The sequence below is a fragment of the Elephas maximus genome, chromosome 14, assembly GCF_024166365.1.
Source record: "Elephas maximus indicus isolate mEleMax1 chromosome 14, mEleMax1 primary haplotype, whole genome shotgun sequence".
In the NCBI taxonomy this organism is placed as follows: Eukaryota; Metazoa; Chordata; class Mammalia; order Proboscidea; family Elephantidae; genus Elephas; species Elephas maximus.
In genome coordinates this window covers 71,492,979-71,506,883 of record NC_064832.1, presented here as the reverse complement: position 1 = coordinate 71,506,883, position 13,905 = coordinate 71,492,979, and the positions used below count along the sequence as shown (strand labels likewise).

The 13,905-nt window shown below is 38.3% G+C and overlaps 1 pseudogene; it reads right to left on the bottom strand.

The window, feature by feature from the left end:
- Positions 1–13,011: 13,011 nt before the first annotated feature.
- On the bottom strand, positions 13,012–13,456 carry LOC126058060 (ubiquitin-conjugating enzyme E2 D3-like; annotated as a pseudogene).
- Positions 13,457–13,905: the final 449 nt, after the last annotated feature.

Here is a 13,905-nt window from a genome sequence, read left to right as displayed (position 1 = left end):
TATATATACACATAAGTATATAAACCCACTATTGTCGAGTCAATTACGACTCATAGAGACCCTATAGGACAGAGTAGAACTGCCCCATAGAGTTACCAAGGAGCGCCTGGTGGACTTGAACTGCCGGCCTTTTAGTTAGCAGCCATAGCACTTAAACCACTGTGCCACCAGGGTTTCTATCCTATTATACAAAAGCTTAATACTGTCTCAGGTCTTGTTTTTTCTTTTCTTTTTTTTGTTTTGAATGTTGTTGGTACTACCCGAAATAAATGCACTTTCCATTTTCCTTCAACCATCTTTTCAAGGCTCAGTTTAGGTTTGGTTAAATTTTCATCCTCAAAGCACCCTTAGCATAGAATAAAAACTGTGATCTTAGTACTTATATTGTTTTGAAATAATCCATTTATTTCAAACTCTCCTATTAGATTGTGCTCTCTCTGAATGCTGGAACCATCATTTATTTATCCTTCTGGTTCCATTACTCAGCCCAGTTCTTGGACAAAGTAAGCAAGGATTTAGAACATTTGTATAGCAAGTTGCAGGCAATTTAAAAAACATAATTGTTGAGGTGTAGTAATCACTATAAGAAATCTGTAATGAACCGGTGAATATTTTTTTTAGGAAAATGAGGCTGTCTTTTATTTTAATAATAGTCCAGAATTATATATATAAATTAGCTACATTGAGAAACAGAGTTTTAATTCTCGTGGAATCCAGATTTCTGGGTTTCATGGAGTTGGGGTGACCCAGGCCATTGCCCTGACATGATCTTTTGAATTTTAAGCCTTGAAGAAAGCAGTTTTCTAAAGTCACCTGTGAGCCAAACAATAAAAAAAAAAAATAGTCTATATAAATTAATAAGACCGTTTTGCCTTAGGCGTTGTGCTCTTATGAAGCATTATCTCGATATGTAGTCAGTTTCCAGAAACAAAAACTCCAGTGTTAGACAAGAGGTTGTGTCTTAGGGTAAATTAGTAATTAATTGTTCTTCAAGACAATGCTGTATGAAATCCTTCCTGGCCACAAATTATTTTTTTATCCATTCTGTTCTGGCCTCTTTTCCCTGGCCGTGTCCATAATATGGGATATAAGAATCTTTGGAAGGCCTTTCTCTTCGGAACATTTTTGACTCACTAGTGGAAATGTAGGAGCCCTGGTGGTTCAGTGGTTAAGCACTTGGTTGCTGGTAAAAAAATGGGTGATTCAAACCCACCAGGGGCTTCACAGGAGAAAGATGTGGCAGTCTGCTTCTGTAAAGATTTACAGCTTTGGAAACCCTATGAAGCAGGTTTACTGTGTTATAGGGCCGTTATGAGTTGGAATCGACCCTATGGCAATGGGTTTGGTTTTTTTTTTTTTTTTGGAGGGGAGGTTTAGTAGAAATATTACCCCCATTTGCAAATTGTATACTAAATAAACTTCAATTAATTTCTATTGTTGGCTTAATATGATTTTTGTTTTAACAACATGGAATTTATAATCTACTAAAATTATGTGAACTAATATATTGTCTTCTTTGTGTAAATCAGTTTTACTTGGGTTTTCTGACACTTGCTGTACCAAGAGTCCTAATAGATACAATATCTTGTCAATAAACTCCACCTTCTCCTTCCCCAAGGGAAGTTGAACAAGTCTAATTTTCTTGAAGCTAAAGCATTCCTGCCCTCATGGAGCTTACAAACAATTATGTACATCAATTATCTATAAGGAGTTGAAAGTCTACTAGGTACATAGTGAACATCAGTCTACATGGAGCTTAGATTTGACTGCATACAGTACAGAATCTTTCTGAGCTACAGTTTCCTCATATCAGACAGGAGCATTGCTATGTCAAAGGGCTATTGTGAGTATTGGCGTTAATGCATGTCAAGTATCTGGAATACACGTACTCAATAAATTGTGGCCCTACAGAGAAGGGATATGTTGAAAGGATTTTTTTTTTTTTTTAATTCTGTTGAAAGCTTTTGTGTCTGACAACATTCACTAATGTTTTCAGGTAAAATGATATAAATGATGTAAAAACATCATCATCTATTATTTTCCTATATTCTTTTTGGGAGCAGGAATAGATATGCATTACCAAGTGGACATACTAAGTGGTAAATTTAGTGCATACTTAATATCTATCTCCTCCCTAATTCTCAATCCAATGTCACAGGGGCAAAAAGACCTACGGAAAATGCTGCTGAAACCAAACTGGTGATTCCTTGAGGACGTTTTACCACTTTCTCAATGTATTTGCATCATAATAACGTTTATATGACTGTTTCACAAGTTAGAATAAGGAATCTTTGTGAGAAGAACTGCATACTTCTGATCACAATGCTTGGCACAGTGTAGGCGCTTCATAAGTGTTTCATTAGTAAAAAAATTAATCAAACTCTCCTTGCAGTTTTCTACCACATACCAAACTCCTTGGGAAATTGTGCCGGCACATGTGAGGGCTTAATTATAGCTTCCTTTCAGGAGTAAAATACAGACACTCAAGAGGTAATTGACCCAGGAAGGAGTATTGGCAATATAAAGCCCACCCAGCCTCTTGCTCCTTTGACACTGTTTTTTTCCTTCAGCTGAAGGCAAAATCCATGACACACAAAATTTTAGTCCAGATATTAGTGTGTGGTTTCTCTAACAGCCCCCCCAAAATGACTCTTTTCAGAAGGGATGATCTCCCAACAGAAAAGTTAATTCTAAAAAATACAAACTATTATCCCCTCAGTGGCCATGCCTCTATTCCTCCCTTGTATTGGAGAGTAGCCCCTCTTCCTTTTCCCACTGTAGACATCACTATCCCAGCACAGCCATTGGTCTAAGGTGAACCACCTGACCAAGTTGGGCCAATGGTAGAAACTTCTTCCTGCTCTGGCATGAAGAAAGCTGATTTGTGGTGGGAGAGCTTGAAGCTGCACAAATGGTTAAGTGCTAGACTAATAACTGAAAGGTAAGTGGGTCAAATCCACCCAGAGGTGTCATGAAAGCAAGACCTGTCACACTGCTTCTGAAAGCTCACAGCCACTGAAAACTCTGTGGAGCACAGTTTTACTCTGTACACATACAGTTGAATGGAATTGGCTGGATGGGAACTAACAACAAGACAGTCCTAGAGAATACAGAGTCCCTGACGGTGCCTAGAAAGCCCAGCTGCTAATATTCTGATTGGCTACTTTTTGTTCTTACAGTGGACATGAAACATCTGGCCCCACAGACATTTATGAGCTTACCAAATTACTAATAAGATTCCATTACAAGCTGCAATGGGTAATATTAAGTTCTTTGATGATCCTAACCTTGTGTACTATTCTAAGGAAAAATCTCAGAATGTAAGAACTATCCCTAGAATCTACTGTTTATCCAGAGTCTCTAGCAAGCAGAACAACCCATAAATTAAATGAATACACAAATAACTGGAGGTGTGAAAATTCAGCAGTTCCATGGATTTGATGAACATTTCAAACAAGTTTTTGAACATTAAATATTCCATAAGGTTGAAACAAGTTAATCCAAAGGGAAATTTAGTTCCTTCAATGATAATTTTTGCTTGTGAATCTTTTTCCTAAAATGGTATTTTATCCACAAATGTATACATTTTCAAGGGAAACTTATAGAAATTTAATAGAAATTAAACATAATTATTACTTTTAGAACAAAGTCGGTTTTTAGTGTACATTTTTGAATGATATTTTTCCACAATGGGAAAAAAAAATAAAAGAAATTAACCACCTTTGCTGATGACAAATGGATGTTGGCTGAAAGCAGAGAATACCAGAAAGATGTTAACATGTGTTTTATTGACTAGACAAAGACATCTAACTGTGTGGATCATAACAGATTATGGATAACATTGCGAAGAACAGGAATTCCAGAACACTTAATTGTGCTCGTGTGGAACCTGTATGTACATAGACCAAGAGGCAGCAGTTCCGACAGAACAAGGGGATACTGAGTGATTTAAAATGCAAGAATGTGTGCGTCAAGCTTATATCCTTTCACCATATCTATTCAATCTGTATGCTGAGCACATAATCTGAGAAGGTGGACTCTATGAAGAAGAACGGGGCATCAGGATTGGAGGAAGATTCATTAGCAACCTGCGTTATGCAGTTGACACAACCTTGCTTTCTGAAAGTGAAGAGGACTTTAAGCACTTACTGATGAAGATCAAAGACCACAGCATTCAGTATGGATTACACCTCAACATAAAGAAAACAAAAATCCTCACAACTGGACCAGTAAGCAACATCACGATAAATGGAGAAAAGATTGAAGTTGTTAAGGATTTCATTTTGCTTGGATTCACAATCAACACCTGTGGAAGCAGCAGTAAAGAAATCAAAAGACCCATTGCATTGGACAAATCTGCTGCAAAAGACCTCTTCAAAGTGTTAAAAGCAAAGATGTCACCTTGAAGACTAAGATGCTCTTGACCCATGTCATGGTATTTTCAGTCATCTAATAGCATTTGAAAGCTGGACAATGAAGAAGGAAGACTGAAGAAGAATTGATGCCTTTGAATTATGGTGCTGACGAAGAACATTGTATACACCATGAACTGCCAGAAGAACGAACAAATTTGTCTTGGAAGAAGTACAGCCAGAACACTCCTTAGAAGTGAGGATGGTGAGACTTTGTCTCACGTACTTTGGACAGGTTGTCAGGAGGGACCAGTCACTTGTGAAGGATATCATGCTGGATAAAGTAGAGGGTCAGGGAAAAAGAGAAAGATCCTTAGTGAGATGGATTGACACAGTGGCTGCAAGCATGGTATCAAACATAATAATGATTGTGAGGATGGCACAGGACCAGGGAGTGGTTTGTTCTGCTGTACATAAGGTGGCTATGAGTTGGAACTGCATCTGTGACACCAAACAACAACAACAGGTCAATATTAGAATCAGAAAGAAAAAAAAAGAAACCTGAGTTAAAACCTAGTACGTGTTAGCTCTAAACCTAAATCTACTTCAGATTAATTTTCCTCAATTATAAAAAGAATTAGCATGGAAGAATCTCAAGATTTCTTACATCTCTGAGAATTTAAAAAGTAGTAATCATGCTATTTTATTTCATAAAAAAATTTACAGGAGGGGAAACTTCTGCTTCAAGAAAGGTAGGCCATTTCAAGATTCAGCCTATGGTCTTGTAATTGCTACATGCACAGCCCATCTGATTTGTTTTTCATCTGCCTCTCTTTACTATTCCTGGTCTTCATTCCTGGTATTTCAACTTTTACACCCCAGAAGACTGAGTTTTGAGGCTTCCTTCAAGTGTTCCACTGCTAACTGAAATGTCAGTGGTTGGAACCCACCAGCTGCTGAGCTGGAGAAAGATATGGCAATCTGCTTCCATAAAGATTACGACCTTGGAAAGCCTGGGGGGCAGTTCTACTCTCTCCTACAGGGTAGCTATGAGTTGGAATCGACTCTACAGTAATGGGCTTGATCTCACTATAGACTTAAACAAAAATTCATATAAATGACAGCATCAAAATAAATTTTATCTGTTAGTACTCATTCATTTGTTCCTAATAGTCCCAGCTTTCCATGTTGATCATCTGTTGAGCATGTAGTAATTTCTCTAAAATAAAATATGATCATTTTTGGAAAAAAAAAAAAACACAAGGTAGAAACCTTATATAGAGAAATAGTAGAGGGTTGTATTTTTAAAAGGCATATAACTTGCAATTCACTGAAAGACAGAATGATAAATACCAGAATAAATATATATAAAAAAAAATAGGACTAAATAAATAATATAGGACTAAATCAAATCTCTTGTTTTATTAGAACATACGTGGAACTACAGAGATGGGGACCAGTTTGTTACTGACCTGAAGTGCTTCAGTGTGATGACTTCAGGTGGTATTGAAGTTGTCAAAACTAAATCTTGCTGGGGATGACAAACTAATACAATAAACCACATTTCCCACCCCAGGGCCTTCAAGGGGGGTGGGAGAATGAACAAACTTAAAATAAGCAAATATTTCTCTATGAGTGCATATGTAAGCATGTATGTATATGCAGGCATAGATAAGTGATGGCTCTCAGCAAGGGGACCACAAGCCTGTGAGCGCAGTGGTGGAAAACCAAGCTTATATTTACAAAACAAAGACACACTGGGTGGCAGCAGGAGGCCTGACAGAGAAACAGCCCCGCTCTGGAAACGAGAAGCACAGGTGCTATTACCCCCTTCTGTAGAGGGACAGTTCCGGCAAGAGATGACGGTGGGAAATAGAAACCTTTGCAAAAGCTGTATCATCCATGGGATAGCCCCTTTTTTCCCCTAGAGATGAGCACGTGCCAGGAATGGAAGCAGAGAACCAAGAAAGAAACGCCCAGAATATTCTGGATCCTAGAGGCTAACAGCTTTTCAGTTTCTTCTGTGTTTTCCATCACCAGAAAAGAAGATTTGTATTTGGCTATTGGGCTTTGCAAATAAATGATAATTATCTCAATGCTCAGCTAGAAGTATAATCTCCACTCTTCTTAGTTTTAACTGCATCTTTGTTTACTAGTAGAATGTGAACGCTAAAAGGAACTATTGAGCCAAAATCCCTTCACTTTACCGGTGAAGATGTTAGGATACTGCCATTAAGAAAGATCAGGAATTTTTTTTTTTTTTTTAAGATTGCAAGCCGATTTAGGGACAAAGCTAGGATCGGAACCCATTCTCTAGGCTCCCTTCTCTAGGCAAGCGCTCTGTTTTCTATACCCACTGCCGTTGAGTCGATTCTGACTCACAGCAACGTACAGGACAGAGTAGAACTGTCCCCACAGGATTTCCAAGGCTGTAAATCTTTACAGAAGCAGACTGCCACATCTTTCTCCCGTGGAGCTGTTGGTGTGTTCAAACCGCCGACTTCTCTGTTAGCAGCCCAGCTCTTTAACCACTGTACCACTAGGGCTCCCTCTGTTTTCTACACCACCTTATTAAGAGATCTTCTCGTAGATATGCTTCATTAAACATTTTAAGGAAACCCTGGTGGCATAGGAACTGCTTGCCATCATCAGTATGTTACGCTGTTAAGCTAAATCTTTCTAGCTAGAACTGATGGCCCTCCTCTTTGGGGTCTTAAAATCTAAGTTACGTAGTTTAAAATTTAAAAGACTAAGAGAGGTTCTTATCTTGATACGTTCTTGAGAGCATGCTGATTTTTTTTTCCTTTAAATCTACTCATCACAAATGATGAAAAGTAGCTTAAACTTAGCCTGGGCAAAAGGCAGGTGGACAAAGAACTTTTGTGGCTTTCAGTGTGGACTTTAGATTGACTGTTCAATCAGGAACATGGTTACAACATTGTCCTCACAAAAGCATATAAAATATTTATTCCATGTTATGTTCTTTCTTAAATTTATAATAAAATGAGGTCTCTTACACAATGCCCAGAGCCCACAGGTAACAATGGCTGAGGAAGAAGCAGGACGGCCGTGTGAAAATGAAGCTGAAACTCAGAGTAGGCATTGTAGGTTTGCATATGATATCAGAGCAACGCTATAAGGAAATGTGTAGCCTAAGGTTATGAGACATCAGTGATTCATTTATCAAGAAAAAGAGAAAAAAAGAAGAATAGAAAAATCTAATTGAATATTATCGGTCTCAAATTTTACCAATAGATTTATGACTTTATTTTAGTAAGGAGGGTAATAATAATGTCACTTATGAAGCTATATTTTATATGTGTAAGTATGCCTATAGTTAATAGAATTCATCAGGCAGCAGGATTGGATACTATTTAAAACATCGGTCAGAGGGGCATTAATTCTATTCAAAATGTCCATCTGTTGCTGACCCACTTGCACAGAGGGTTGCATAGCAACCATAGTACTGCATGGGTATGGTTGGCCTCCCTGTGTTGCTTTTGTTCGGCCTCCGAGTGAGTTGCACTTGATGGAGAAACAGTAGGTGTTTATTTATTTATTTATATATATATATATATTTTTTTTTTTTTGGCTGAAGCTTGGCGTGGGGAGTGGGGCTCATTATAGCCTGCTGAGCTAGATAGCATTCTGAGGCAATATCTGACATATGAATGTAATTTATCTTCCTGGCATGATCCTTAGTACCAAACTAATTCCCAAATTCCTAGGTTTATGGAAGTATAACAATTAAAAACAAATAAACAAAAAACCCAGGACCTTTTACTTTTATACCCAGAAAAAAACATGCAACAGAGCAGGTAGAGAGAAGGTTCTAGAAGTTTGATCCAATTTTTGTGGTGCTTGGTCAAAGTTTTATGATTCAATTTCAGCATTTTTCTAAACTTCTGGCTTTCTCAACTCTACATTCCAAGTAATTTGTTAAATTAGAAGATTCCTCAGGGAATCAGACCTTCTTAAAGACCTCTTTGCACATGTATCAATTCTGAATATTTGTATTATCTTGACCATTACAACACTTTTAGCTACTCAGTACAACTTGCAACAAATTTAAATATCTGATGCCTAATATAAAATTAGCTTTTACCTGGTTTATTTTATTTCCAGTATCAGCCATAAATTTGGGGTGAACCAAACTGTTCCCGCCTGCTCCCTGGGCATCATGGATGTGTTATCGGTACGTAACAGCCTTGACAGATGACTGCAATTCAAAACCATCAATAAAGTGCCCTTGAAGAAAATAAAATATTATTTTGACTGAATTGAAAACACCATATTTTCAGAGAAACTGTTCCAAAACAATAATAAAGGCATTAGGAAGCCAGAATATTTTCTGTTAGTCAATTGTTAAAAATTAACTTAGCTATTTATATTTTGGAGCCCTGGTGGTGCAGTGGTTAAGAACTCGGCTGTTAACCAAAAGTTTGGCAGTTCAAATCCACCAGCCACTCCTTGGAAACCCTATGGGGCAGTTCTATTCTGTCCTATAGGGTCACTATGAGTCGGAATTGACTTGACGGCAGCAGGTTTGATTTTTTTGGTTTATCTATATTTTATTCTTGGCAAGGTTTCAGAAATCCCTTCCCTTCATCTCTGATGAATCTATATATTTCAATTTTAAACAATTCTAACAATTACTTTTCTTAATCCATAATCTTTAAATTTTCGGTAAAGACCTGATTGTCAAAGGAACCCTTGAGAACATTTCCAAAGTGTGTATTTTGAGAGGAAGGAGTGGAAGGGGACAATATGAATAATAGTCTCCACTTTTTTTTTTTTTTTTCCACTTTAACTCTTACTAAAATTCTGGTTTTGGGATGCTGCAATTTTTAAAACAATAGAGCATCTGTACAAGAATCATTTGTTTTGTTTTGTTTTCACTTTTATTATTCTTGATGCTGATGTGAGGAATCAGGTTTTTCATATTTCAGATTTCCACACCTGAATGTCAGACGAGTTTTGAAAGACCTGAGTTGAGATTGACCTCCGATGTGGGGCTGGTTCACAATCAGATCTGAGGCTAACTCCAGGATGCATCATGATTGGCTTTCAATGAGGTAACCATATAATTTATTCTCTAATCTGAGTTGCTTTTGAGAATGAAAGTGGGACAAACCAGATGGAACACCAGGACAACGGAGGTAAACTAAGACATTCCTGGGAGCCAGGGCATAAAGTCACCTTAAATTGGGGACAAGACAGGGATACAGTTGCACAAGTAGGTGCCAAGAAATGCCATATGCAGAAGTAGAAACTAGGGGTAAATAAATTATAGTATGTAGTATGCTCTGTGGAACCCTGGTGGTACAGTGCTTAAGGGCTCAGCTGCTAACTAAAAAGTGAGCAGTTTGAATCCACCTGTTGCTCTTTGGAAACCCTGTGGCAGTTCTACTCTGTCCAACAGGGTTGCTATGAGTTGGAATTGACTTGACTGCAACCGGCTTGTTTTGTTTTTGGTTTATACTCTGTAGTTAAGAGTCTAGGATTTGAATTAGGTAGCTTGGGTTCAAGTTCTGCGTCTATCATTAACCAGCTTTGTGACCTTGGTCAAGTCTTTTCTCATCTTTAAAACCTGATAAGTGTGCCCATTTCCCAGTATTGTTGGGAAAATTAAGTAATACACTGAATTAAAAATGTCTGGTACGGGGCCTGGTCATGGTAATTAATAAATAATAGTTATTTTTCAAATTATCTTTTTAAGTCTAAATGTAAGAGCCAGAAGAGGTAGCCAGGTTCAAAGGTATAAGCAGGAATGAAGTCTTAGAGTGGCTTTAGGAAGGCAAACTCTGTTCTTAGACCTTGCAACATCTTTAATGGGTTGTTGGAACATGTGGTATCTTTTCCCTGGTAGTGTTGCTCAGAAAGGCACTGCTTAATCACAAGTACCCAACTAACAATATTGCAGTATAAATAAGACATAAAAACCAGAGGATATCAGAAAGGCATCTTCTAACTCAAATATGAATTCATATGTCACTTAAACTTTTTCAGCTTTATTGCTCATTTTTAATATACCCAGTTCTGTCGAGTCGATTCTGACTCATAGCGACCCTATAGGACAGAATAGAAGTGCTCCATAGAGTTTCCAAAGAGCGCCTGGTGGATTCGAACTGCCGACCCTTCGGTTAGCAGCCACAGCACTTAACCATTATGCCACCAGTGTTTCCATTTTTTAATATGAGAGTATTACTATGTACTTCCTAAAGTGGTTATGAAGATTAAACAAAATAGTTGCTGTGGGTGTTTTGTGCCATTCATTCAATTCCGACTCATAGCTTCCCTATAGGACAGAGTAGAACTACTCCAATGGGTTTCCTAAGCTGAAATCGTTAAGGGAGCAGATCGCCAGGTCTTTTCTTCCAGGGTGTGGCTGGTGGGCGCAAACTGCCAACTTTCAGTTAGCAGCCAAGCACTTAACCATTGTACCAAATAAAAAAAAATACATTAAAGAAAATAGCACCAGGAGGTGCTAGACGTGCAGGTAGGTACTCGTTCAATGGTAGCACCAGTGGTGATAAGGGTAGCAGTAGGACTTACTGCTTTTTACATCATCAGTTGGTATCAGTTTTTTACTCTGCATGTTTATAGTTTTCTCAAGCTTGTGGAATCAGCTCATACAACCTTCCACCCCCCAGGACTCAGGACAAGCTTAAAACATCATTTTTTAAAATTATTTCCACTGTTTGTTAGAATTGCAAGTTAACCAGTGGCGAAAGGTACTTAATAACATGTTGTAAAGCCATTATATTTCAAAAGGCCTATTGATAGTAATAAAGATGCAAGATGTTATGGACTGAATTGCATCCCCCATAAAGATATGTTGAAGCCCTAAACCCTGATACCTGTGACTGTGGCCTTGTTTGGAAATAAGGTCTTTTAAGATGTTGTGTAGTTAACATGAAGTCACACCAGGGTGGGGCAGGGAGCTCCTAATACCATCTAAATGTTGTCCTTATATGAGAGAAGGAGAGACAGAGAGAGGGACAATAATCATGTGACAATGGAGTTGTACCGCAGCTGCAAGCCAAGGAACTCTCAGGGCTACCAGAAGCTGAGAGAGACAAGAAAGGATCTTCCTCTAGAGCTTTGGGAAAGAACATGGCCTTGTCGACATCTTGAACTAAGACTCCTAGCCTCCAGAGCTGTGAGACAATTAATTTCTGTTGTGTAAAGCCACCCGCTTCATTGTGTTTTGTTATAGGAGCCCTAGGTAATTAATAACCAGATAGCATGTAATTTAAAAGGTAAGCATACATTAATTTTTCCAGCATGAGTATAACAATATGCATATGTACTTCAGAAAAAATATGATTTAGATGTTCGATTCAATATACTTCATGTATTTAAAAATTTCCACATTTCAATATATGTAATATAGAACATAGCTAAGAATTTTGTAGCCTCTCTTTTTTCCCCAGACAATACGATTATTTACTGTTGGATGTTAGATGAATTTAATAAACCTCATATATTTGAAAGTTCAAATCTTTTAATTTATGTAATACTGAATATCTTCAAGATCTTAGAAATCCCTTTTTTAAATATGTTTCAACAGTATGAAAATGTTTATTTTCAGACTACTAAAGTATTACATCCACCACCTCCACCAGTTGCTGTCAAGTCAATTCCAACTCAATGCGATCCCATGTGTATCAAAGTAGAACTGTGCTCCACAGGGTTTTTGTTCTGGGTTGAATTGTGCCTCCCCAAAATGTGTGTCAACTTCTCTAGGCAATGATTCCCAGTGTTGTGTGATTGTCCACCATTTTGTCATCTGACGTGATTTTCCTATGCGTCGCACATCCTATCTCTATGATGTTAGTGAGGCAGGATTAAAGGCAGTTATGACAGTGAGGCAGGATTTAATTTACAAGATTAGGCTTTATCTTGAGTCAATCTCTTTTGAGATATAAAAGGAAGAAGCATCAGAAAGACAGGGGGACCTCATAACACCAAGAAAATTGTGCAAGGAGCAGAGCGCAACTGTTGGACTTGGGGTTCCTGTGCTGAGAAGCTCCTAGACTAGGGGAAGATTGATGACAAGGACCTTCCCTCAGAACCAACAGACAGAAAATGCCCTCCCCTAGAGCTGGCACCCTGAATTCAGACCTCTAGCCTCCTAGACTGTGAGAGAATATACTTCTCTTTGTTAAAGCCATTCACTTGTGGTATTTCTGTTATAGCAGCACTAGATAGCTAAGATAGTTTTCAATGACTGATTTTTTAGAAGTGGATTGCTAGGACTTTCTTCCAAAGTGTCTCTAGGTAGACCTGAATTTCCAACTTTTCAGTTAGCAACCAAGTATGTTAACTCTTTAAGTATAGAAAACTTGGAAAATACAGAAAAGGATATAGAATTAAAGGTTACTCCACCATTCGGGAATGATGTAACACTTTTATACACAAAATCGAAATTATCATGATTTATTGTTTATGTACACATTGCTTTATTCTGTTTAATAATTTATTTATTCAACAATTATCAAGATTACTGGAGGGGTGGCTTGAGGGACAACTCTTCTTCTAACCCCGTGTACTTTCCATAGATGGGGGTCTCCCCCACCACCCTGGCAATTTTTTTTGACAGTAATTTAAAGTTTATTCCAGCTATAATGCAGGTTATTCTGACTTTAAGGTAGCATCACATGGCATACTTCTAAGTCCATTCCTGAGATATTCTGTTGTACTTATCTCTGTCTGTTTTATAGATCTGTGCAACCTCTGGCACTAGGCAGTCATCTGGGTTCAGATCACATAGCAGTGAACAAATGGATAAAAGAACTTTAAAGAAATAGTTAAAGCAGGAGACACTGTGATCTTAGAATATCGAGACAAATGCTGCCATTACTGTTAATATTTGGATGATAAATTCTTGTTGTAAATGCAACCTTAGGTGGTTTGAAGGGGTAATCTGTAGGAAAATGAATTGTCAAAAAGAGTATACCGCCTTGATATGGGCTGTCATTAGGTCCCATAATTGTGGCTTGCCAATGAAACATATCATCCCCAACTGGACCTGCAGAACATTGGGCTGGAGGGTCACAGGCCAAATCACAAAGCTCCTTATTAATCCGTTTCCGCCCCATAGTCTGTGCTTTTCGTCTGGCTCTGAACTATCTGGGTGTGCACTCAAAGGTCCGGCCGAAACTCTGATTATCCGGGTGGCAGTGAAGGATTGTCCCTTCGTCTCACACTGGCTCTGCCAGACACATCCCGCCCCTCCCTTCATCCCTTTACTCACATACTGGAGGGGAATTGAGAAGGGAGGGGTGACTTTCCTGACTGGTGAGTTTTTCAAGAGCTTGACATCCATTCAGTTTTATTAACAAGGAGCAGGATCACATCCTCAGAAAAACAATGCAGTGCTCTCCTTATTTTTTCTCTCCCTCTCCTAATCCTAAGTATGTTTATGCGTATTGGCTAGAGACATAGCTGCTGCTTGCCACCATTGCCCGCAGACAGCAAAACCTGATTTCAGCTGGGCATGCTTCTCCTCTTAACTACTTTCTATTACCCATGTTACAGAGATAGGATT